General features: G+C 44.8%; 1 protein-coding gene across 17 annotated transcripts in view; it reads right to left on the bottom strand.

Annotated features, from left to right (window-relative positions):
* Nucleotides 1-19190, bottom strand: part of ZDHHC14 (zinc finger DHHC-type palmitoyltransferase 14) — a 650690-nt gene extending 631500 nt beyond the window's left edge. For 11 of the 17 annotated variants that reach the window (XR_011321957.1, XR_011321956.1, XR_011321955.1 and 8 more), the window contains exon 1: nucleotides 19053-19190. The gene's annotated coding sequence lies outside the window, so the exon portion shown is untranslated. Of the gene's footprint in view, nucleotides 1-18916 lie in introns of all 17 variants that reach the window. The other 6 variants (XM_069769384.1, XM_069769378.1, XM_069769383.1 and 3 more) reach the window with 4 other exon arrangements.
* Nucleotides 19191-26769: the final 7579 nt, after the last annotated feature.

Here is a 26769-nt window from a genome sequence, read left to right as displayed (position 1 = left end):
TCTGAAGAGGAATAACCTCATGACCCAGTATCAGCACGGGTTTACTAGGGACCGTTCATGTCAGACTAATTTGATCAGTTTCTATGAAGAGGTAAGTTCCGGATTGGACCAAAGGAACCCAGTGGATGTAGTGTATATGGACTTTTCAAAAGCTTTTGATACGGTGCCACACAAAAGGTTGATACATAAAATGAGAATAATGGGGATAGGGGAAAATATGTGCAAGTGGGTTGAGAGCTGGCTCAGGGATAGGAAACAAAGGATGGTTATTAATGGAGCACACTCGGACTGGGTAGCGGTAAGCAGTGGGGTACCACAGGGGTCAGTATTGGGCCCTCTTCTTTTTAACATATTTATTAATGACCTTGTAGGGGGCATTCAGAGTAGAATTTCAATATTTGCAGATGACACTAAACTCTGCAGGGTAATCAATACAGAGGAGGACAATTCTATATTACAGGATGATTTATGTAAACTAGAAGCTTGGGCTGATAAATGGCAAATGAGCTTTAATGGGGATAAATGTAAGATCATGCACTTGGGTAGAAGTAATAAGATGTATAATTATGTGCTTAATTCTAAAACTCTGGGCAAAACCGTCAATGAAAAAGACCTGGGTGTATGGGTGGATGACAAACTCATATTCAGGGGCCAGTGTCAGGCAGCTGCTACAAAGGCAAATAAAATAATGGGATGCATTAAAAGAGGCATAGATGCTCATGAGGAGAATATAATTTTACCTTTATACAAGTCACTAGTTCGACCACACTTAGAATACTGTGCACAGTTCTGGTCTCCGGTGTTTAAGAAAGACATAGCTGAACTGGAGCGGGTGCAGAAAGAGCGACCAAGGTTATTAGAGGACTGGGGGGTCTGCAATACCAAGATAGGTTATTACACTTGGGGCTATTTAGTTTGGAAAAACGAAGACTAAGGGGTGATCTTATTTTAATGTATAAATATATGAGGGGACAGTACAAAGACCTTTCTGATGATCTTTTTAATTATAGACCTGAAACAGGGACAAGGGGGCATCCTCGGCGTTTAGAGGAAAAAAGGTTTAAGCATAATAACAGACGCGGATTCTTTACTGTAAGAGCAGTGAGACTATGGAACTCTCTGCCGTATGATGTTGTAATGAGTGATTCATTACTTAAATTTAAGAGGGGACTGGATACCTTTCTGGAAAAGTATAATGTTACAGGGTATATACACTAGATTCCTTGATAGGGCGTTGATCCAGGGAACTAGTCTGATTGCCGTATGTGGAGTCGGGAAGGAATTTTTTTCCCTAATGTGGAGCTTACTCTTTGCCACATGGGGTTTTTTTGCCTTCCTCTGGATCAACATGTTAGGGCATGTTAGGTTAGGCTATGGGTTGAACTAGATGGACATATAGTCTTCCTTCAACCTTAATAACTATGTAACTATGTAACCCGAGACATAAAAAATCTCAGGTTTGCGATACAGGGGAGTCGTTGTTATGACCTGGTGGTCAGGACAATAATGGACCTGGTGGTTAAGAGCACACGGAATGACCTGATAGTTACTGATAATAAAGGACGAGCTCTGGGACGTGGGAACTCTGCTGACCGCAATCCCTAATCCTATCAAACACACTAGAAATAGCCGTGGATTGCGCCTAACGCTCCCTATGCAACTCTGCACTGCCTAAGGAACTAGCTAGCCCTGAAGATAGAAAAATAAAGCCTACCTTGCCTCAGAGAAATTCCCCAAAGGAAAAGGCAGCCCCCCACATATAATGACTGTGAGTAAAGATGAAAATACAAACACAGAGATGAAATAGATTTAGCAAAGTGAGGCCCGACTTACTGAACAGACTGAGGATAGGAAAGGTTACTTTGCGGTCAGCACAAAAACCTACAAAAAGACCACGCAGAGGGCGCAAAAAAGACCCTCCGCACCGACTCACGGTGCGGAGGCGCTCCCTCTGCGTCCCAGAGCTTCCAGCAAGCAAGACAACAATAATAGCGAGCTGGACAGAAAAATAGCAAACCAAATAAATACAAGCTGGAACTTAGCTTCTGCTGGGAAGACAGGACACAAGAACGATCCAGGAGTGAACTAGACCAATACTGGAACATTGACAGGTGGCATGGAGCAAAGATCTAAGTGGAGTTAAATAGAGCAGCCAGCTAACGAATTAACCTCGTCACCTGAGGAAGGAAACTCAGAAACACCCACCAGAGGAAGTCCATGGACAGAACCAGCCGAAGTACCATTCATGACCACAGGAGGGAGCCCGACAACAGAATTCACAACAAGTCGTCAAGTGGAGCACTATCAGTTTGGAGTCCTTCCCTATCAAATGCGGCCAGAAGAGCCATCTGCCTCAAAAACTGGTCAGGGGATGTACATTCCAAGAATAAGCTTGGCGCCATCCCATTTTCAGGTGGAAGGGTATTTGGGCCACTACTGGACGACATCTTAGAGAAAGCGTCAGATGATAAAAAGGGGTTCCCGGAAGAGAAACGCAAAAAGTTTCAGCCCTTTCGTAGGTCCCGTTTTAATCAGAGAACTGACTATAGAGGGAAAGGGAAACAAGGGAGGTGGAGCTACCCAAAAGGTGGGGAGGCTAGAACCAAAAGTAAAGAGTCCACCTTTTCAGGTTCAGCATCAGGTTACCACAGAAAATGACGCCACCAGTGTAGGGGGCGCTTAACCAGGTTTCTGGGGGGCTGGCAAAAGATCACTACGAGCCCGTGGGTGTTACAACTGATTGCTCAGGGTTACAGTATAGAATTTTCTTCGCCTCCCCCACAAAAATTCTTAGTCTCCAGCTCCCACCTCGTCCCGACTTCTCCCATGTGGGTAGATATTCAGGACTTGCTAAAAACAGCTGCAATAGTCCCAGTACCTCCCCAAGAAACAGGACAAGGGTTTTACTCAAGCCTATTTTCCATAATAAAGCCCTCGGGGGAATCCAGGACTATTATAAATCTCAAACACCTAAATTCATGGGTAGTATACAAACGATTCAAAATGGAATCTATAAGATCTACGATTCCCCTCCTAGACAAAGGGGTAGTGATGTGCACTCTAGATTTAAAGAGTGCATATTACCACGTCCCGATTTACCTAGACCACCAAAAATATCTGAGGTTCACAGTAGAAAAAGAAGGCAAGGTCTTCCATTACAAGTTTCAATGCCTTCCGTTTGGCCTAGCCTCAGCCCCAAGAATCATAACGAAGATTATAATAAAGGTGGTAGCCTACCTAAGAAATCAAGATATTTTAGTCATTCCATATCTGGACAATTTTTTGGTGGTAGCGGACACGGTAAATCAACTCAGAACCGACTGTCAGTTTTTCCACACTGCAGAATTTGGGGTGGATCGTAAATTGGGCAAAATCCGATCTAGTACCCAAACAGAGAATAAAGTTTCTCGGAGTCATAGTAGACTCAAATATGAGAATGTCTTTTCTGCCGGAAGAAAAACTGTGCGGCATAGTAAACAGGATTCGTCAATTCACAGAGAGCAGAGTTTCCATCAGAGGCGCCATGAAGATCCTGGGACTGATGACGGCCTGCATCCCCAGCGTAAATTGGAGTCAATTTCATTCCCAACGGCTTCAGCAGGCGATTCATCCTGGGACAGAAGATAGGGGTCGTTGGACAAAGTAATACAGCTACCAACCCAAGTGAAGGCTTCGTTACGTTGGTGGACAGATCCCAAGAATCTGAGGCAAGGAGTGGCCTGGAATCGTGTTCCCAAAGTTACAATCACCACGGACGCAAGTCAACAAGGCTGGGGAGGTCACATCCAGGGAAGGAATTACAAGGGTCAGTGGACCCGGAAAAACAGCAGACAATCCTCAAGTTTCAGAGAACTGCTCGCAGTCTGGAAGGTTCTATCTTCAGCGCAGGCCTTGGTAAGGAACAAACATGTGAAAGTACTCTCGGACAACACAACAGCAGTTGCTTTCCTTCGACATCAAGGTGGTCCGAGACACATGGCTCTGCAGCAGTTGGCAGAACGAATCTTCAGATGGGCAGAAGGGACAGTACTCTCGGTCTCAGCGGTACATTTAGAAGGTTCCAGAAACCAAGTGGCGGATTTCCTGAGCAGGAGGACAGTTCTATCGACAGAATGGGAGCTAAACAACGAGGTTTTCGGAGACTTATGCCATCATTGATGGAACCCAGAGGTGGACATCTTTGCAACCAGACAAAATGCAAAAGTTAGCGTCTTTTACTCACTGAACCCTCAGGAGAACCCGGCTGGAGTCGATGCCTTCTCCCAATCGTGGAACAGAGGCCTGTTGTATGTATTCTCTCCGCTTGCACCAATACCAAGGACTCTCAGGAAAATTGCATTAGACAGAGCCAAAGTACTACTTGTAGTACTGTTCTGGCCAAAGAGGAGTTGGTTTCCCTTACTGAAGAAAGTGTCAAGGGAGGAACCAGTTATTCTTCCACGAAGAACAGATCTACTCTTTCAAGGTCCCATTCTCCACCAGAATCCAGAAAGTCTTCGATTATCGGCATGGATCCTGAACGGCAAGTTCTAAGAGCAAAGGGTTTATCGGATGAAGTAATTTCCACATTAAAAGCAAGCAGGAAGCCAGTAACCTCTTCCTTCTATACCAAAATTTGGAAAAAATTCTGCAGCTATTGTGGAGAAACGACAGTCGATACTGAACATCCTAATGTACCCAAAATCCTTGATTTTTTACAAGCGGGGTTTAAAGCAGGTCTTAGACCCAGTACTTTAAGGGTACAAGTAGCGGCCCTTAGTGTCTTATGACTGTACTTTATCGGCCCACCCCTGGATTAGTAAGTTTTCCAGAGCAGTTGCAAGAGTAAAACCGTTAATAAGGAAAACTGTCCCACCATGGGACTTAAATTTAGTTCTTAATGAACTATGTAAACATCAGTATGACTTGGGGGATAATTTAGACATAGGTAAATTGACCCTAAAAACGGCCTATCTTGTAGCCATTACTTCGGCGAAGAGACTGGGGGAGCTTCAGGCCCTCTCTATCCAGGATCCTTATTTACAGGTCTATAATGACAGATTGGTTTTGAAACTGGATCCAGCTTTTCTCCCGAAAGTGGTCTCTGATTCAAATATGAATCAGGAGGTCGTACTCCCTTTTTTCAGTCGCCAAAAAAAATCAAAAAGACTCTTTACCATAATCTAGATGTTAGAGAAACGATTCTTAAATATCTAGAGGTTACGGCACCCTGGAGGATAGATAATCTTTTTGTTCAGTTTAGAGGCCCAAATAAGGGTAGGAAGGCATCTAAAGCCACGATCACGAGATGGATTAGATCCACAATAATTTCGGCTTATAAAGCTCGGAGAAAAAAAATCTTCCGGGATGTATCAAAGCACACTCGTCTAGATCAATGGCAGCCTCATGGGCAGAAAAAGGTGGGGCTTCAGCAGATCAAATTTGTAACGCTGCTTCCTGGACTAATCTTAGTACTTTTTCCAAACATTATAAACTAGACGTAATGTCAACGCAATTAGGGTTTGGCAGGAAGGTACTCCAGGCGGCATTCCCACCCTAAGAAGTAGTCTGCTTTGGTACTTCTCCATGGTGCTGTCAGGTGGATGACCTGGAAAATGGTAGTTAGTCTTACCGGTAATAGTATTTCCAGGAATCCATCCTGACAGCACTTAGTTCCCTTCTCATGCTAATTTACTAAAAACTAATGTGATGTAAACATTGTGTTGTGTTTAAATAAAATATTCTTTTTGGCATCCATCCAGATGTGGTACTAAGAAAAATCACTGACGGTTGGTGGGGGGGGGGGGGGGGGGGGGGGGGGGAGTCCTTTAATACTCGTGGTTTCCTGTCCCACTGTGGATAAGAAGACAACCTCCATGGTGCTGTCAGGATGGATTTTTACCTTTTGCATAGCTCCATCTGCCAGTTTTACCTCTCGTTTGAGAGAGCTGAGACTGGGGCACGAAAAAAAACGTTTCCTAGGTGTTTTTTGCTCTGGGAGTGGCTTTTTCTTGTCAGTGGCTTTTTCTTGTCAGTAGCTTTGTCAAGAATTTCATCTAAGGCTGGACCGAAGACATATTCCCCTTTAAAGGGTAAGGCACACAATTTGGCTTTAGACGTAATATCACCACTCCATATTTTAAGCCAGAGAGCTCTTCTGGCAGAGTTGGAAAGCACTAGGGATCTGGCGGCAACTCTAACAGATTACAAAGAAGCATCCGCCAGGAAACCAGTAGCCCTATGTAGAATAGGGAGCGAATCTAACATTTCGCCTCTTGAGGTACCCTGAGATATGGGTTTCCAATTTTCTAGCCATCGGGAGAGGGCCCTAGCTACACAAGTAGAGGCGATGTTAGCCTAAGGGCAGATGTTGAAGTTTCCCATGACTTCTTCAGGAGACTTTCAATCTTCCTATCCATAGGATACTTCAATTGTGAAGAATCCTCAAAAGGGAGCGCTGTTCTCTTGGCGACTCTAGCCACCTGAACATCAACCTTGGGAATGTCCAATTTAACAAATTCACCCTCTAGAGGATATGTATGCTTCATTTCTGAAGGGGGGAGTAAGGCGTTTCTCAGGTAGTTCCCATTCCTGATCAATCATAATAATGATATTAGCGTGTACTGGGAACCCCAACCTTTTCTCCGATCTAAGCCCACCGAACATTTGATCCTGTATGGACTGTGGTTCAGGTTCCTCTTCTAGACCCATAGTGTTACGGACAACAGACACTAGATCCTCAATGTAATCTGAGAAGAGTCATTTTCTGACCTCAGCCTTAGGGGATACCGGGTCTTCCCAACCAACGGATGAAGTATGAGAGGGGTCAGAATCGGAATCATATTCCACAACCTGAATCTTCCTCTTTTTAGCTGGGGAATATGGTGGTGGAGGTGGAGGAGTAAAAGCTGCCAAGGAAGATAGTACCTCCTGTTTTACAAGAGAGCGTATTTCATCTAACAGATGGTTGCTCGGCTTTTACTATCCAGTCAGTGCATGGCTGGCAGAGTTTTTTTTATCCCAGTGAGGAGGGAATTTAGCATTCCAGACCGGGCACTTCTTTCTATAGGCAGCTTTAGGGGTAGACTTTTCGCCCTAAAATAAAAAGGGAGAGAGGAGTGAGGACAAACTACAGTACTACCTCCCGGACCCTGTCACAGCATACACTCACTGTAGCAGGGGTAGCGCTGGGCTCTGCAGACGCAGGGCATGAAGAGCCATCCATACTGAGGGAAATCAGTCTTACCTCAGTGGTGACTTCAGCAGGATGTTATAGACCTCTGTCCCAGCACCTGCCTCCAGCGATCGTACACTTCCCCTCCCCCTCCTGGATCCATGTGTTAGACGCTATTAAGCCCGACATGCCGGACGGCGAACCCGGAAGTACCGGCTTCAGGGAGAAACGAAAACCGTAAGTGACACACGAGCGACCGCTGAAGTCACTTCCGGAACGCCGAGCAGTATGGAGGAGGAGAAGCCGGAAAGCTCAGAGGAGCCGGCTGGGGATCCCAGGCCTGCTTTGCCCTCTTGGGTGCTCGGGAAGGCCGGGAAGGGGTCCCGAGGTACCTGCATGCAGGACGACGGGAGCAGCATCAGAGTAGGCAAGGAGCAACCGTCAGCTGCCCGGCTAACAGGCCAGAAGCCTGTAAGAGGTACTGCAGTCGCCGGCCACCACAGCACATGGAACACCTCTCCCTGTCCCATGGGGAACAGGAAAGACACTGGCAAGTGGGAGGTCCTTTTAACCTCTCTATATATCCTGTTCCCAGTAAGGGCAAAGAGACAACCTCCATATGACGTCGTGAAAAGTGATTAGAGAAAATATTTTTTTGCTTCTGTAAATTTAGGAGATGAAGATTCACCCTATTTTTCAGAAGAGGATGAAACACCGGATTACGTACCGGTAATGCTCTATTATAGAGCCACGACAGCACCCACTGAGAGAGGGGATCCGCCCCTAGGAACAGGAAACCCTACGGAGAGATAAAAGGGGCGGTCCCCCTCGCTCCCACAGTTTGGGTTACAGAGATTGCGAGGAACCGCCCACCAGTTTTAGTAGACAATTCTTTATCATCATTTATTATAACTTAACTATGTATAACTACAAGAATCCACCACCTTTAACAGTGCTCATATGTACATTAATATATATAAATGGGAGGGAAGTGAAGGTGTGCTGTCGTGGCTCTATAAAAGAGCATTACCGGTACGTAATCCGGTGTTTTCTCTTCGCCACGACAGCACCCACTGAGAGACTTTCAGAGATAGTTATTTGGGGGGGATTATCGTATTAAGGACTGATCTACCGAAACACAAGTCAGTGGAGGCAGATAGATCTAATCTATAGTGACTATAGAAGGTAGAAGGAGAAGACCAGGTTGCGGCCTTACATATGAGTTCTATAGGAACCTCTGCTCGCTCAGCCCAGGATGATGCTATCGCCCGGGTGGAATGTGCCTTCACAGTCTCAGGTGGATTCTCCCCTTTAGATGAATAGGCCAGGTGTATCGCCTCCCGAATCCATCGGGATAGTGTGCCTTTTGTAACACCAGATCCTTTCCTTTGACCCTGGAAGGAAACAAAGAGAGCCCTGCTCTTCCTCCAGGCGCTAGTCCTATCCAGATAAGTTATTATAGCCCTTCTCACATCTAAAGTATGGTACTTCTCTTCCTCCTGGTTTGTAGGATTATTATAGAAAGAAGGAAGAAGGATCTCTTGAGATCTATGGAATTTTGTACACATTTTAGGTAGGTAGGAAGGGTCTGTTTTCAGGACAATTCTATCAGGAAATATAGACATAAAGGGAGGATCTACTGATAGCGCCTGTATGTCACCTACTCTTCTTGCCGATACTAGCGCAACAAGAAGAACGGTCTTAAGTGAAATATATTTAATGTGAGCTGAGTCTAGAGGCTCAAATGGATGACCTGTTAAGGCTTCCAGGACCAAATTAATATCCCAAGGAGGCATCTGGGGAATCTGAACTGGCTCTGATCTCTGGCAAGCTGAAATAAATCTAGCTATCCATCTATTACCCGCAACATTGTGACTATACAAGGCCCCTAGAGCAGAAACTTGTACCTTCAGAGTATTAACTGAAAGGCCTAGGTCACGTCCTTTTTGAAGAAATTCTAGAATAGTGGAGACGGGAATTTCACTAGACAATGCTGATGGATAGAGATCTAGAAATTTCCTCCACACTCTCACATATGTCAGTAGTGGATCTTTTTCTACTTGTCAACAAGGTATTAATTACACTATCGGAGAAACCTCTTAGTTTTAACAGCTGCCTCTCAAATTCCAGGCTGTCAACCTTAGTCCCTTCACATGAGGGTGGTTGAAGGGCCCCTGGGAAAGAAGATCCTGATCCTCCGGGAGGATCCACGGATCCGAGATGGACATGGCTCTGAGCAGGGAAAACCATGGTCTTTTTGGCCAAAATGGGGCAATCAAGATTATGTTTGCCCGGTCCTCCCTTATCTTCCTGATTACCGTTGGAAGAAGAATCAGAGGAGGAAACGCGTATGCTTTTTGAAAGGTCCAGGGAGCCTGAAGGGCATCGAGAATATTGGGATTGTCGGCCCGGAACATTGAAGCAAACCTCTTTAATTGTCGGTTGTGTCTTGTGGCGAAGAGATCCATCTCGGGTGTACCCCATTTCATAGTTATCATTTTGAAGATGTGAGGATTTAGGACCCACTCCCCTTGGAGGGTATGACGACTGAGGAAGTCTGCTCTTGAGTTGTCCACTCCTCTGACATGCAGCGCTGACAGGGACAGAAGATGTTCTTCGGCTATGGTTAGAATGTCTTCGGTTATAGACATAAGTGTTCCTGATTTTGTTCCTCCTTGATGATTGATATAGGCGACTGATGTCATGTTGTCGGACAGAATTCTGGTATGTGTCCCGTGTAGCTGCGGAAGGAATTCACGTAGAGCATGATAGATAGCTTTTAGCTCTCTATTAGAAGAGTCGTCTGACTCCGTGACTGACCATAATCCTTGGACTAAATGATCTTTTAAATGTGCGCCCCAGCCAGTAGGACTGGCATCAGTATATATTATATTTGAGGGTTTAACTACCCAGGGGACTCCACTGACCAGGTTTTTTGGTTCTAGCCACCATATCAGAGATTGGATTACTTTATTAGAAAGGGAAATTTTAATATTTAAATGACCATGAGATCTTTCTTCTTCATGTAAAATTGCATACTGCAAATGCCTCGAATGAAATTGGGCCCATGGAACCGCTGGGATACATGACGTGAAGGAGCCAAAAAGGGACATGCCTTCTCTCAAAGAAATTAGGGGTTTATCTATTACCGACAACTTTATTCCTAACCGTTATTTGTTTGGTTTCTGGAAGGAAACATTTCTGGCTTGTAGAATCTAATATAATTCCTAGAAAAATTTGCCGAGTTGTTGGGATAAGTCTAGATTTTTCCCAGTTTATTATCCAACCCAATGTTTGCAGAGATGCTATCATATCACACAACCGTTGTTGACATTGCGAAGGAGAATTTCCTACTACTAAGATGTCATCTAAGTAGGGAATTACGAGAGTGTCTTTTAGTCTTAGATATGACATTACCTCCGCCATTAGTTTAGTGAATACTCTTGGGGCTATAGATACCGCAATGCCTTTTGGGCTATACTGAAAGTGTCGGACACACCCATTCAATACAATCGCTACACGGAGATATTGTTGATGCTCTGCATAAATAGGTAGATGGTAATACGCATCTTTAAGGTCGAGAACTGTCATAAAGCAATAGGGAAACAGGAGTTTAATGGTGGACCGGATAGACTCCATTTTAAAAGTTTGATTTTCTAGGTAGATGTTTAATTTTTTAAGATTAATAATAGTTCTGAATGTTCCATCTGGTTTAGGGATTAAAAATAGCGGGGAATAGAATCCTTTTCCCTCCTGTAGGAATGGAACCTCCACCAAGACTCCCTTAGCTAGGAGATTCATTACCTCCTGCTCCAATGCCTCTTGTTGTAATTGAGACTTTAATGAAGTCAATAGAAATGAGTCCGAAGGGACTCGGGAAAATTTTAATTGTAACCCAGAGGTGATAAGGTTATTTGCCCAAATATTTGCTGTTATGGCCCGCCATTGATTAGCGAAGGAGGACAATCTGCCTCCCACAGGTAGATCTGTCCTAACGGGGTTTTTCTTCAAACTTGAAAGGGCGCTTCCCAAAGAACGCACCCCTTTGTTTTGTATCTCTTGTGGCCCAGCGATCCTGGTTCTTAAACTCCTTCCTTTTATTAAATGCGGGCTTTCGGAACGCTCTCCTATAAAATGGAAGGTAATTATTACTATTAGGAAAGCCTTTCTTCCTTTCCCCTGCTTTAGTTAAGATCTCATCCAGTTTGGTACCAAACAGGTACTCACCCTGACATGGGAGGCTGCATAACTTAGACTTGGTCTGAGGGTCACCCTTCCAGCCATTAAGCCATAGGGCCCTACGTGCTGCATTGGTTAATCCTGCCGACTTGGCTGCCAGGCGTATAGAGTCGGCAGATGAGTCCGCTAGAAAGGCTGTGGCACCTCTAATTAGGGGTATGGAGAACAATAATTTTTCTCGAGAGAGACCTCCTTTCAGCCCTTCTTCCAAGTCATTCAGCCAAACAAGCATGGATCTTGCGGTGCATGTGGCGGAGATTGCCGGTTTAAAAGCCCCTGCAGAAGTCTCCCATGCTCTTTTAAGAAGTGAATCGGCTTTGCGATCTAGAGGATCTTGCAACGAGCCTGAATCCTCTACCGGCAGTAAGGATCTCTTTGATGTAGACGCCACAGCTGCGTCTACTTTTGGGGCTTTTGACCATGTTGCTAATTCTTCATCATTAAAGGGGTAGCGTCTTTTTGAGGATGGTGGTAACCCCCTCTGCCCCTGGCTTTCCCACTCTTTTTTGATCACACTCTTTACTGCCGTTATTACCGGAAAAGAGGGTCTCTTCTTTTCGGATAGGCCGGCAAACATAATGTCTTGCTGTGCTTTAGGGACTTTAAGATCTTCTATGCCCATGGTATTGCAAACTGATCTCACCAGATTGTCAATGCTGTCTGTGGGGAAGCACGTATCCTGATCCTCATCTGAGGATACCTCCTGCTGTGATCTATCTGAGTTTGCTTCCTCTATCTCAGAGGTCTGATCGGATACAGGTGAAACGTATCCTTTTTTCTCCTCAACACGTGGCTCTCTGTCAACGTTTTGTAGGGCTCGTAATTCCTCCCTGATCATGGCCCTTATATCCTCTGATTTGACTGAGGCTTCCTCACGTAACGTTGATTTTATACATGAATCACATAGCCTTTTGGTGTAACTATCCGGAAGGGGCTGGATACATAAGGCACACTGCTTGTGTTTCGCTTTTTCCTTCCTTTTTGCCCATTATAAAGGGAGAGGGACAATAATCAGACTAGTGGGGTAGATGCACACTCACCCAGAAGCTGATCGATCAGGTACCGGCTGAGGAGGAGACACAGATGCAGGTGGCTTCCTTTTGGACGATCCGCTCTGCCTAGAGCGGCTGCTGCTGCTGGCATGGCTGCGAGGGGTGATGTTGGTAACTTCTAGAGAAGGTACCGCAGGCTCCCTTGCAGAATCCATTCTGAACGCCGGGATGCAGCGCCGGCGTCCTTTTCACATGGGGGCCGCCATGTTCTTCCTGTTGAACCAGGAAGTGCTAACCACTTCCGGATCGCGGCCATATTGTGTACTCCAGCGCTGTTACCCGGCTTCAGCGCCGGCGTCGTCTCACTCCTCCGCGCCCCGGAAGCTTACCAGCACTTCCGGGGGCATGCACTGGGCTCCACACCGCACAAGCGTACGCCGAGGACGGCGCGACGCTACCACCTGGTGCTTGCCCCGCAGACCGCCGGACATCTGCCGCGAACCGACCCCCACGACCCGGTCTCGCGACGTCTGCCAGCAGAGGGGGGAAAACTGAATCAGCACCCCCGACGCTGCATCCAGTCCTGGAGCCCTTGCCGTCCTCACAGGTAAACTGCGCAAGCGGCGTCCAGGCTGGGAATCCTCTTCTCCGTGGATCTTCCCGTAGGAACAGGAAATTAAACTGTGGGAGCGAGGGGGACCGCCCTTTTATCTCTCCGTAGGGTTTCCTGTTCCTAGGGGCGGATCCCCTCTCTCAGTGGGTGCTGTCGTGGCGAAGAGAAAAAAGTGTTCGGACTCGGAGGCCAAATCCTCAAATTGTATTATTCTTACTTTTAAGAAGGACCTTGAAGCTGTGGAGGAGGATTGAAGGCAGCTAGAGAAGTCTGTACTTCATGCTTGACTAGGGCCCGGATTTCGTCAAGGAGGGAAGGCTGTTCGGCTCTGACAACTTTATCCGTGCACCCCTGACACAGCTTCTTCTCCCATAGAGAGGGAAGCTTTACATTGCAGATTGCACATTTAGGAGTCTTTTTGGCCAGGATTTTCTGGGCAGACTTGTCTCCCTGCAAAGAGAGGGAGAGTGGTGTAAGGATCAGAAGGGCCCCACTAATCCTAGCCTCGGACCCACCCCGCAACGGACTTACTGGAGTAGGGGTAGTGCTGGGCTCTGCAGATGAAGGGCAGGAAGAACCATCCATTATGACAGGTGATCAGTCTTACCTGGAGGTGTCTTCAGACTGGTTTATATAGAAATAAATCCAGCCCCCAGCGCAGGTGAATCATGTTCCCCTCCTCCTCCCGAGGTCCTGGAGCAGGCCTCCACGTGGAAAGACGTGCTCTGCGTGGCGTCGGTAGTCCTGGGAGCACTAGGAGGCCAGACCAGGAAGTCGATGCGCTCCAGCGTGCGTTACAGCAGAGAGGGCAGGACCGAAAGTGACGCGCAACAATGATGTCCCTTCCGTGACGCCGAAGAGGAGAGGAGGATGAAGTGGTGAGCTCATGGAGGCCACCGCCGGGGATCACTGGCCCGTTTTACCTCCGCAGAGGTGCAGGTGGGACACGAAGGTCCCGAGTCCGGGGGAGATGGGAGCAGTATAACGAGGAGGAAGGCCGAGCCCCGACCACAACTGCCCGGCAGAGAAAATACAGATAAACCGCAGTCGCCGGCCACGCAGCATACCAGAACCGCTCTATGCCCCATAGGGGACAGGAAAGACACTGGTGATATGGAGGGAGGAGGGGCTTTTAACCTCTCGTGCTTCCTGTCCCCCATTAGGGAATGGAGACATCCTCCTATGCTGTCGTGGAAGGTGACTAGAGAAATGAACATTTTATTTAAAATTATTGAATCTGTCCAATTACTTCTGGTCCCTTTAAAAACAGGATGGCACATGTTAAGGAGCTGAAACACCTAAACCCTTTATCCAATTTTAATGTGAATACCCTCAAATGAAAGCTGAAAATCTGAACTTCCACTGCATCTGAATTGTTTTGTTTAAGATTCATTGTGATAATGTCTATAACCAAAATTAGTAAAATGCTGTCTGTCCAAATATATATGGACCTAACTGTATTTCATAGAAAAACTTTAAAAGCAACCACGTACATGGCGGCTTTCCCCCACCAACTGCTCTAGATTGACAGGTTTGCATACGTGAATACAGTCAGTGTCAGCAGGCAAGGAGAACTCGCTGGGGACCCACCTGACAGCTTTTAAAATATTTTTTTTCTCTGAAATAGAGTAGCATTCCAAAGTCAAACATACCAGGCTGTGATCATTGAGCCAGTAGCTGACACGCTACATGCATCAGCTTTCAAGTTTACTTTAAGGCTATGTGCAAACGCAGCAGATTTTTCGTGGTTTTTCGCTATAAAAACCGCGAAAAAAACACGCTAACATTAAGCATCCTATTAATTAGAATGGTATATCAGAAGAGAAAATATGGCACTCACCCCTAGAAATGCTGTGATGAAGTCCTTTATTTGCTACAAACAGCAATCAGGTACACATGGAGAGGCGGCAGGACGTGAACAGGAGAGGGTGCGGGGAACCGGTAAGGACTACGGCCGTTTCGCGCAAAGCGCTTCAACGGGTCCAGGTGGACCCGTTGAAGCGCTTTGCGCGAAACGGCCGTAGTCCTTACCGGTTCCCCGCACCCTCTCCTGTTCACGTCCTGCCGCCTCTCCATGTGTACCTGATTGCTGTTTGTAGCAAATAAAGGACTTCATCACAGCATTTCTAGGGGTGAGTGCCATATTTTCTCTTCTGATATACCGTCAGTGAAGCCTTTGGTCCTCTGTGGATTGTTCTGTGAGCACCACCCTGAGCTGTTTTCTCTGGATAGTGTTGCAACCGACGCTGCCGCCGCTCAACCGCACACCTGTGAAAAGTTGTGGTTCTAGTGCCGCACGGCTACCATTCTTTGGTTTGGTTCTGGTTACTATTAATTAGAATGCATTCCGCAAATGTTGTGCACATACTGAGTATTTTTCCGCAGCGGAAAAGATTTGCGGTAAAATAGGCAGCATGTTCATTATATTTGCGGAATCGCGGGGATTCCGCACACCTAGGAATGCATTGCATTGATCTGCTTACTTCCCGCATGGGGCTATGTCCACCATGTAGGAAGTAAGCAGATCATGTGCGGTTGGTACCCAGGGTGGAGGAGAGGAGACTCTCCACGAACTGGGCACCATATAATTGTTAAAAAAGAATTAAAAAAAAAAAAAAAATCGTGATATACTCACCCTCTGATGGCCCCCGGAGTCTTCCTGCCCCTCAGCGCTGCACGCGGCCGCTTCCGTTCATGTAGATGGTGTGTGTGAAAGACCTGCGATGAGGTCGCGGTCACATGACCGCGATGACGGCGCGGTCACGTGACGTCATCGAAGGTCCTGCACACACACCATCTATAGGAACGGAAGCCACTGAGATCGGCTGTTCGCGGTAGGCAAGTATAACCATTTTTTATTTTTTTTATTTTAAACGTTTTATCTTTTACTAATGATGCGGCATAGGCTGCATCAATAGTAAAAAGTTGGTCACACTTGTCAAACACTATGTTTGACAAGTGTGACCAACCTGTCAGTTTTACAAGCTATGCTACAGATCGCTTGGAAAACGCTAGCATTCTGCAAGCTAATTATGCTTGCAAAACGCTAGTTTTCTGCGGGAATATGCATGCCGTTTCCGCATGCGATATACCCGCGGCAGGAGGCGCAGAATTGCCACGGAAATTTCCGCGGCAATTCTGCAACGTGTGCACTTAGCCTTAAGGCTAAGTGTTACCAGGTTTAATCACTACGATATACAGCCATCACCTCCAAGAGGCGAGTTACACGATGTATATGAGAGCTGAAAGGTGGTGGCCCCATCTCATATCAGCCAAACCTGGTGACAGGTTCGCTTTAAACACTCGTGAAATAAAATCATAAAATACCACTTTAATAAACATTATTGAATTTCTCTGAAGTCACATAATGACTGAGTACTATGAAGCATGGAAAGAACAAATGATGCACAAACTACAGGATGTAAAGGTATCCAACTTTGTCTTATTTATCCACTGCTGCTCCTAGTTGCATAACAAGGCCAGAAGGTTTATAGCAAATGACCACTGCAGCCAAATCGACCTCAATGTTCATGGACTATAAAGAAAGCCTTCACCAATACAGCATTATCCAGCCACCAATTTATCTAGTCACAAAAAAACTGACTAACAGTCCCAAGGCATGGGACATCAGTATCAGATTGGTTAGGCACCAAAACCCTGGAACCAAAACGATCAGCTGTTAGCTCCACAAAGGCAGCCAGATGTAAACAATGAGTGGAGCTCCCATGTGCAGTGGCCTCTGCTGGGTACTGCAGATCAACTACTAGTCTAAAGAATGAGAGGCCGACAGCAGCAGCTATAATACTCAATGTTCATGTATAAAAAATAAAAAAAATAGATTTCAGAGAGGAGGGATAGTTCAACAATATCTTGTGACCAGACCTCCAACAAGGTTAACATGCTCACTCTCAGGATTGCCCCATGATCAGCTTCAGGAGTTTACATGGTTGCAATTTTAGTCACACACAATGACTGGAGAACTTTATGCTGAAACCAGGGCTGTGGAATCAGTAAGGCTAGGTTCCCATTGCGTTAAGGCAATCCGTTAAGCGCATAGCGCTAGCAGATTGCGCCAACGCAATGTTTATTTAGGGGCCGCGTTCGCCGTCCCCGCTAGCGCAGATCCCCGATCTGCGTTAGCGAGGAACGGACCTCGGACGCCACAAGCAGCGTCCGAGGCGCGGCACATCGCTAGCGCGTGCCGAAAATGGCACGCGCTACAAAAACAAATAATATTGCTGTCAATGGGCGCGCTAACGGACCCGTTGCACGGCGTTAATTTCGCCATGCAACGCTGTCCGTTAGCGTTGTCCCATTAACGCAATGGGAACCTAGCCTAAGCCAAATCTTCAACTCCTCAATCACCCTGACTCCATAGCACTGGAGAAGGAGCATTACTACCTTGCATGTACATAAAGTGCAGCACAGATTCATCTCAACGACTCCACAGCACTGCCTCACTACTGAGCATGTAAATAAAGCGCAGCACAGATTCATCTCAATGACTCCACCACATGGCCTCACTACTGAGCATGTACATAAAGCGCAGCACAGATTCATCTCAACGACTCCACAGCACGGCCTCACTACTCAGCATGTACATGAAGTGCAGCACAGATTCATCTCAACGACTCCACAGCACGGCCTCACTACTCAGCATGTACATAAAGCGCAGCACAGATTCATCTCAACGACTCCACAGCACGGCCTCACTGCTGAGCATGTACATAAAGATTCATCTCAACGACTCCACAGCACGGCCTCACTACTCAGCATGTACATGAAGTGCAGCACAGATTCATCTCAACGACTCCACAGCACGGCCTCACTACTCAGCATGTACATGAAGTGCAGCACAGATTCATCTCAACGACTCCACAGCACGGCCTCACTACTCAGCATGTACATAAAGCGCAGCACAGATTCATCTCAATGACTCCACCACATGGCCTCACTACTGAGCATGTACATAAAGCGCAGCACAGATTCATCTCAACGACTCCACAGCACGGCCTCACTACTCAGCATGTACATGAAGTGCAGCACAGATTCATCTCAACGACTCCACAGCACGGCCTCACTACTCAGCATGTACATAAAGATTCATCTCAACGACTCCACAGCACGGCCTCACTACTCAGCATGTACATAAAGATTCATCTCAACAGATCAGGAATAGAACAAACGTAAGATTTCATAACTCTCCCAAATTCATATGAAATCTTTTACATCACATCCTGCACTGAACCCAATTTATTATATATCTTAGGAATCGGTCCATTTTATACCAACTCCACAGCCCTGCTCAAAACCTATTTAAGGCTCAGTTCACAGTTCCATCATGATCCTGATTTCTCATGTAAACAATGAGGAACAGGCAGATCAGTAGCACTGGTGATACCTCAGGCACTAGACACAACCTGCTGCTGTTAAATTGCTTTGAGGGGAGTATTCCTTCATTTTGTCAGCAGGTATAACACTTTCTGCTGCAGTGGGGAAGTGGGCCAGGACTATAAGGCATAAACGTCAATGGATACACATTTTAATAAGGACTTATTTTCCAAGTCTGTGCTACATGGAGGCAGGCATAAAAAGTGTTGTTGTGGCACAGCTCCGGGAATCTTCGTGTGCCTCAGTGACTGATGTGTGCCCGGTTCCCGGCTAACAGGGCAGGTAGCATCACGTTGGCGGGTAACACGCTGCATCAGCCACTGGCATGTGAACAAGTTGTTTGCCGGATGTATGTCAGGGCCACAAGCCAAGAACAAGCGCTATCACTGCTCTGAATAGTGTAACACCAAGGGACGGGACGCCGAAGGTTGCGAAGAACAAGATCAGTAAAAGGAGCCCCGAGCAGCCATCACCGCACCCAAACGAGTCAGTGCATGACCATGTGTCTCCCATCACTGCTAGACTCACACACATCAGCCGAACTCGCTACATCTCCAGCACGGCCGCCCACTAGAAGCAGACACGCACCGAACCCAAAAGGACAAGATGGAGTAGACCACGCCCGCCTCGAAGGTTTCCTCACTCACTAGTGACAACAACGCACCTTCCTGCCGCAGAGCTTCTGGAGCTATCCAAAGTCGCTGTCTCTCTCCGCCTCGTGCAGGAGAGTGGGAAGAATTACAGCACACCTACACTCACTGAAAACGGCTGCGAATGCGAGCATAGCCACGCCCAAATGGGCAGAGAGGACAAGAGCAGCACGGGAGATGTAGTTTTCGGAAGTGCGAAGAACTTTCTTCTTCTGCCCTGATAAACTACAGTTCCCGAAAGGACATAGCGCCCTTACGTAATAGACATCCGGTTTTCAGTAGTGGGTGTGCCGCAACTTCCGATGAACCGGAACCTCTTTACGTTTGCAGGTTACGACGGGTGCGTCATCACTCATACACTGTTGAGCCTAGAGTGTATGGGCTCCTTCCTGGTTTCCTGACTACAGCCCACATACAGTGTAGCAGGCTCGTTACTGAAGATGCTAGAGTGTATGGGCTCCTTCCAGGTCCTGACTGCAGCCCATACACTCTAGCCCGCTCACTACTGTAGATACTAGAGTGTATGGGCTGCAGTAAGGCTACGTTCACATTAGCGTTCCGCTAATGTGCGTCGCTGTTGCGTCGGCGACGCAGATGCGACGCAGCGGCGACGCGCCCCTATGTTTAACATAGGGGACGCGTGCGTTTTTTTGGTTGCGTTTTTCGACACGTGCGTCGCTAGCGTCGGATGCAAGAAAATGCAACAAGTTGCATTTTTCGTGCGTCCGATTTTCGTCAAAAAACGACGCACGCGTCGCAAAACGCAGCGTTTTTGCGCGCGTTTTTTGTGCGTCGTGCGTTGCGTCGCCGACGCACCGGCGCGCAACGCTAATGTGAACGTAGCCTAAGGTATATATTCTTGAAGATAGCAGACTTTATGGGCGGCTGCCTGGCCCTGACTGCAGCCCATACATGACACTAGAATGTATGTGCTCCTTCAAGGTATAAATGATTAAAGCCAGTAGAATATATGGGCTCCTGCCAGGTCCTGACTGCAGCCCATACAATTTAGCCAGCTCACTGGTGAAGACGCTAGACTGTACGGGCTCCTGTCAGTATATTATTGTAGATATAGACTGTACGGACTCCTGTCAAGTATATAGTATTGTAGATATAGACTGTATGGGCTCCTGTCAGTATATTATTGTAGATATAGACTGTACGGACTCCTGTCAAGTATATAGTATTGTAGATATAGACTGTACGGGCTCCTGTCAGGTATATATTATTGTAGATACAGACTGTATGGGCTCCTGTCAGGTATATATTGTAGATACAGACTGTATGGGCTCCTGTCAGGTATATATTATTGTAGATACAGACTGTACGGACTCCTGTCAAGTATATAGTATTGTAGATATAGACTGTATGGGCTCCTGTCAGGTATATATTGTAGATACAGACTGTACGGACTCCTGTCAAGTATATAGTATTGTAGATATAGACTGTATGGGCTCCTGTCAGGTATATATTGTAGATACAGACTGTACGGACTCCTGTCAAGTATATAGTATTGTAGATATAGACTGTATGGGCTCCTGTCAGGTATATATTGTAGATACAGACTGTACGGACTCCTGTCAAGTATATAGTATTGTAGATATAGACTGTATGGGCTCCTGTCAGGTATATATTGTAGATACAGACTGTATGGACTCCTGTCAGGTATATATTATTGTAGATACAGACTGTATGGGCTCCTGTCAGGTATATATTATTGTAGATACAGACTGTACGAGCTCCTGTCAGGTATATAGTGTAGATACAGACTGTATGGGCTCCTGTCAGGTATATATTATTGTAGATACAGACTGTATGGACTCCTGTCAGGTATATATTATTGTAGATACAGACTGTATGGGCTCCTGTCAGGTATATATTATTGTAGATACAGACTGTACGGACTCCTGTCAAGTATATAGTATTGTAGATACAGACTGTATGGGCTCCTGTCAGGTATATATTGTAGATACAGACTGTACGGACTCATGTCAGGTATATATTATTGTAGATACAGACTGTACGGACTCCTGTCAAGTATATAGTATTGTAGATATAGACTGTATGGGCTCCTGTCAGGTATATATTGTAGATACAGACTGTATGGGCTCCTGTCAGGTATATATTATTGTAGATACAGACTGTATGGGCTCCTGTCAGGTATATATTGTAGATACAGACTGTATGGGCTCCTGTCAGGTATATATTATTGTAGATACAGACTGTACGGACTCCTGTCAAGTATATAGTATTGTAGATATAGACTGTATGGGCTCCTGTCAGGTATATATTGTAGATACAGACTATACGGACTCCTGTCAAGTATATAGTATTGTAGATATAGACTGTATGGGCTCCTGTCAGGTATATATTGTAGATACAGACTGTACGGACTCCTGTCAAGTATATAGTATTGTAGATATAGACTGTATGGGCTCCTGTCAGGTATATATTGTAGATACAGGCTGTATGGACTCCTGTCAGGTATATATTATTGTAGATACAGACTGTATGGGCTCCTGTCAGGTATATATTATTGTAGATACAGACTGTACGAGCTCCTGTCAGGTATATAGTGTAGATACAGACTGTATGGGCTCCTGTCAGGTATATATTATTGTAGATACAGACTGTATGGACTCCTGTCAGGTATATATTATTGTAGATACAGACTGTATGGGCTCCTGTCAGGTATATATTATTGTAGATACAGACTGTACGGACTCCTGTCAAGTATATAGTATTGTAGATACAGACTGTATGGGCTCCTGTCAGGTATATATTGTAGATACAGACTGTACGGACTCATGTCAGGTATATATTATTGTAGATACAGACTGTATGGGCTCCTGTCAGGTATATAGTATTGTAGATACAGACTGTATGGGCTCCTGTCAGGTATATATTGTAGATACAGACTGTACGGACTCCTGTCAGGTATATATTATTGTAGATACAGACTGTACGGGCTCATGTCAGGTATATATTAGTGTAGATACAGACTGTATGGGCTCCTGTCAGGTATATATTGTAGATACAGACTGTATGGGCTCCTGTCAGGTATATATTGTAGATACAGACTGTACGGACTCCTGTCAGGTATATATTATTGTAGATACAGACTGTATGGGCTCCTGTCAGGTATATATTATTGTAGATACAGACTGTACGGACTCCTGTCAGGTATATATTATTGTAGATACAGACTGTATGGGCTCCTGTCAGGTATATATTATTGTAGATACAGACTGTATGGGCTCCTGTCAGGTATATATTATTGTAGATACAGACTGTATGGACTCCTGTCAGGTATATATTAGTGTAGATACAGACTGTATGGGCTCCTGTCAGGTATATATTATTGTAGATACAGACTGTACGGACTCCTGTCAAGTATATAGTATTGTAGATACAGACTGTATGGGCTCCTGTCAGGTATATATTGTAGATACAGACTGTACGGACTCCTGTCAGGTATATATTATTGTAGATACAGACTGTATGGGCTCATGTCAGGTATATATTAGTGTAGATACAGACTGTATGGGCTCCTGTCAGGTATATATTATTGTAGATACAGACTGTATGGGCTCCTGTCAGGTATATATTATTGTAGATACAGACTGTATGGGCTCCTGTCAGGTATATATTATTGTAGATACAGACTGTACGGACTCCTGTCAAGTATATAGTATTGTAGATACAGACTGTATGGGCTCCTGTCAGGTATATATTGTAGATACAGACTGTACGGACTCCTGTCAGGTATATATTATTGTAGATACAGACTGTACGGGCTCATGTCAGGTATATATTATTGTAGATACAGGCTGTATGGGCTCCTGTCAGGTATATATTATTGTAGATACAGACTGTACGGACTCCTGTCAAGTATATAGTATTGTAGATACAGACTGTATGGGCTCCTGTCAGGTATATATTGTAGATACAGACTGTACGGACTCCTGTCAGGTATATATTATTGTAGATACAGACTGTATGGGCTCCTGTCAGGTATATATTATTGTAGATACAGACTGTACGAGCTCCTGTCAGGTATATAGTGTAGATACAGACTGTATGGGCTCCTGTCAGGTATATATTATTGTAGATACAGACTGTATGGACTCCTGTCAGGTATATATTATTGTAGATACAGACTGTATGGGCTCCTGTCAGGTATATATTATTGTAGATACAGACTGTACGGACTCCTGTCAAGTATATAGTATTGTAGATACAGACTGTATGGGCTCCTGTCAGGTATATATTGTAGATACAGACTGTACGGACTCATGTCAGGTATATATTATTGTAGATACAGACTGTACGGACTCCTGTCAAGTATATAGTATTGTAGATATAGACTGTATGGGCTCCTGTCAGGTATATATTGTAGATACAGACTGTATGGGCTCCTGTCAGGTATATATTATTGTAGATACAGACTGTATGGGCTCCTGTCAGGTATATATTGTAGATACAGACTGTATGGGCTCCTGTCAGGTATATATTATTGTAGATACAGACTGTACGGACTCCTGTCAAGTATATAGTATTGTAGATATAGACTGTATGGGCTCCTGTCAGGTATATATTGTAGATACAGACTATACGGACTCCTGTCAAGTATATAGTATTGTAGATATAGACTGTATGGGCTCCTGTCAGGTAAATATTGTAGATACAGACTGTACGGACTCCTGTCAAGTATATAGTATTGTAGATATAGACTGTATGGGCTCCTGTCAGGTATATATTGTAGATACAGACTGTATGGACTCCTGTCAGGTATATATTATTGTAGATACAGACTGTATGGGCTCCTGTCAGGTATATATTATTGTAGATACAGACTGTACGAGCTCCTGTCAGGTATATAGTGTAGATACAGACTGTATGGGCTCCTGTCAGGTATATATTATTGTAGATACAGACTGTATGGACTCCTGTCAGGTATATATTATTGTAGATACAGACTGTATGGGCTCCTGTCAGGTATATATTATTGTAGATACAGACTGTACGGACTCCTGTCAAGTATATAGTATTGTAGATACAGACTGTATGGGCTCCTGTCAGGTATATATTGTAGATACAGACTGTACGGACTCATGTCAGGTATATATTATTGTAGATACAGACTGTATGGGCTCCTGTCAGGTATATAGTATTGTAGATACAGACTGTATGGGCTCCTGTCAGGTATATATTGTAGATACAGACTGTACGGACTCCTGTCAGGTATATATTATTGTAGATACAGACTGTACGGGCTCATGTCAGGTATATATTAGTGTAGATACAGACTGTATGGGCTCCTGTCAGGTATATATTGTAGATACAGACTGTATGGGCTCCTGTCAGGTATATATTGTAGATACAGACTGTACGGACTCCTGTCAGGTATATATTATTGTAGATACAGACTGTATGGGCTCCTGTCAGGTATATATTATTGTAGATACAGACTGTACGGACTCCTGTCAGGTATATATTATTGTAGATACAGACTGTATGGGCTCCTGTCAGGTATATATTATTGTAGATACAGACTGTATGGGCTCCTGTCAGGTATATATTATTGTAGATACAGACTGTATGGACTCCTGTCAGGTATATATTAGTGTAGATACAGACTGTATGGGCTCCTGTCAGGTATATATTATTGTAGATACAGACTGTACGGACTCCTGTCAAGTATATAGTATTGTAGATACAGACTGTATGGGCTCCTGTCAGGTATATATTGTAGATACAGACTGTACGGACTCCTGTCAGGTATATATTATTGTAGATACAGACTGTATGGGCTCATGTCAGGTATATATTAGTGTAGATACAGACTGTATGGGCTCCTGTCAGGTATATATTATTGTAGATACAGACTGTATGGGCTCCTGTCAGGTATATATTATTGTAGATACAGACTGTATGGGCTCCTGTCAGGTATATATTATTGTAGATACAGACTGTACGGACTCCTGTCAAGTATATAGTATTGTAGATACAGACTGTATGGGCTCCTGTCAGGTATATATTGTAGATACAGACTGTACGGACTCCTGTCAGGTATATATTATTGTAGATACAGACTGTACGGGCTCATGTCAGGTATATATTATTGTAGATACAGGCTGTATGGGCTCCTGTCAGGTATATATTATTGTAGATACAGACTGTACGGACTCCTGTCAAGTATATAGTATTGTAGATACAGACTGTATGGGCTCCTGTCAGGTATATATTGTAGATACAGACTGTACGGACTCCTGTCAGGTATATATTATTGTAGATACAGACTGTACGGGCTCCTGTCAGGTATATATTAGTGTAGATACAGACTGTATGGGCTCCTGTCAGGTATATATTATTGTAGATACAGACTGTATGGGCTCCTGTCAGGTATATATTATTGTAGATACAGACTGTACGGACTCCTGTCAAGTATATAGTATTGTAGATACAGACTGTATGGGCTCCTGCCAGGTATATATTATTGTAGATACAGACTGTATGGGCTCCTGTCAGGTATATATTATTGTAGATACAGGCTGTATGGGCTCCTGTCAGGTATATATTATTGTAGATACAGACTGTATGGACTCCTGTCAGGTATATATTAGTGTAGATACAGACTGTATGGGCTCCTGTCAGGTATATATTATTGTAGATACAGACTGTATGGGCTCCTGTCAGGTATATATTATTGTAGATACAGACTGTACGGACTCCTGTCAAGTATATAGTATTGTAGATACAGACTGTATGGGCTCCTGTCAGGTATATATTGTAGATACAGACTGTACGGACTCCTGTCAGGTATATATTATTGTAGATACAGACTGTATGGGCTCATGTCAGGTATATATTAGTGTAGATACAGACTGTATGGGCTCCTGTCAGGTATATATTATTGTAGATACAGACTGTATGGGCTCCTGTCAGGTATATATTATTGTAGATACAGACTGTACGGACTCCTGTCAAGTATATAGTATTGTAGATACAGACTGTATGGGCTCCTGTCAGGTATATATTGTAGATACAGACTGTACGGACTCCTGTCAGGTATATATTATTGTAGATACAGACTGTATGGGCTCCTGTCAGGTATATATTATTGTAGATACAGACTGTATGGGCTCCTGTCAGGTATATATTATTGTAGATACAGACTGTATGGGCTCCTGTCAGGTATATATTGTAGATACAGACTGTACGGACTCCTGTCAGGTATATATTATTGTAGATATAGACTGTACGGACTCCTGTCAGGTATATATTATTGTAGATACAGACTGTATGGGCTCCTGTCAGGTATATATTGTAGATACAGACTGTACGGACTCCTGTCAGGTGTATATTATTGTAGATACAGACTGTATGGGCTCCTGTCAGGTATATATTGTAGATACAGACTGTACGGACTCCTGTCAGGTGTATATTATTGTAGATACAGACTGTATGGGCTCCTGTCAGGTATATATTGTAGATACAGACTGTACGGACTCCTGTCAGGTGTATATTATTGTAGATACAGACTGTATGGGCTCCTGTCAGGTATATATTGTAGATACAGACTGTACGGACTCCTGTCAGGTATATATTATTGTAGATACAGACTGTATGGGCTCCTGTCAGGTATATATTGTAGATACAGACTGTACGGACTCCTGTCAGGTATATATTATTGTAGATACAGGCTGTATGGGCTCCTGTCAGGTATAT

Source organism: Ranitomeya imitator, chromosome 5, assembly GCF_032444005.1.
Source record: "Ranitomeya imitator isolate aRanImi1 chromosome 5, aRanImi1.pri, whole genome shotgun sequence".
NCBI lineage: Eukaryota > Metazoa > Chordata > Amphibia > Anura > Dendrobatidae > Ranitomeya > Ranitomeya imitator.
The sequence above is the reverse complement of the archived record's forward strand: the minus strand, read 5'-3'. Positions and strand labels throughout refer to the sequence as shown.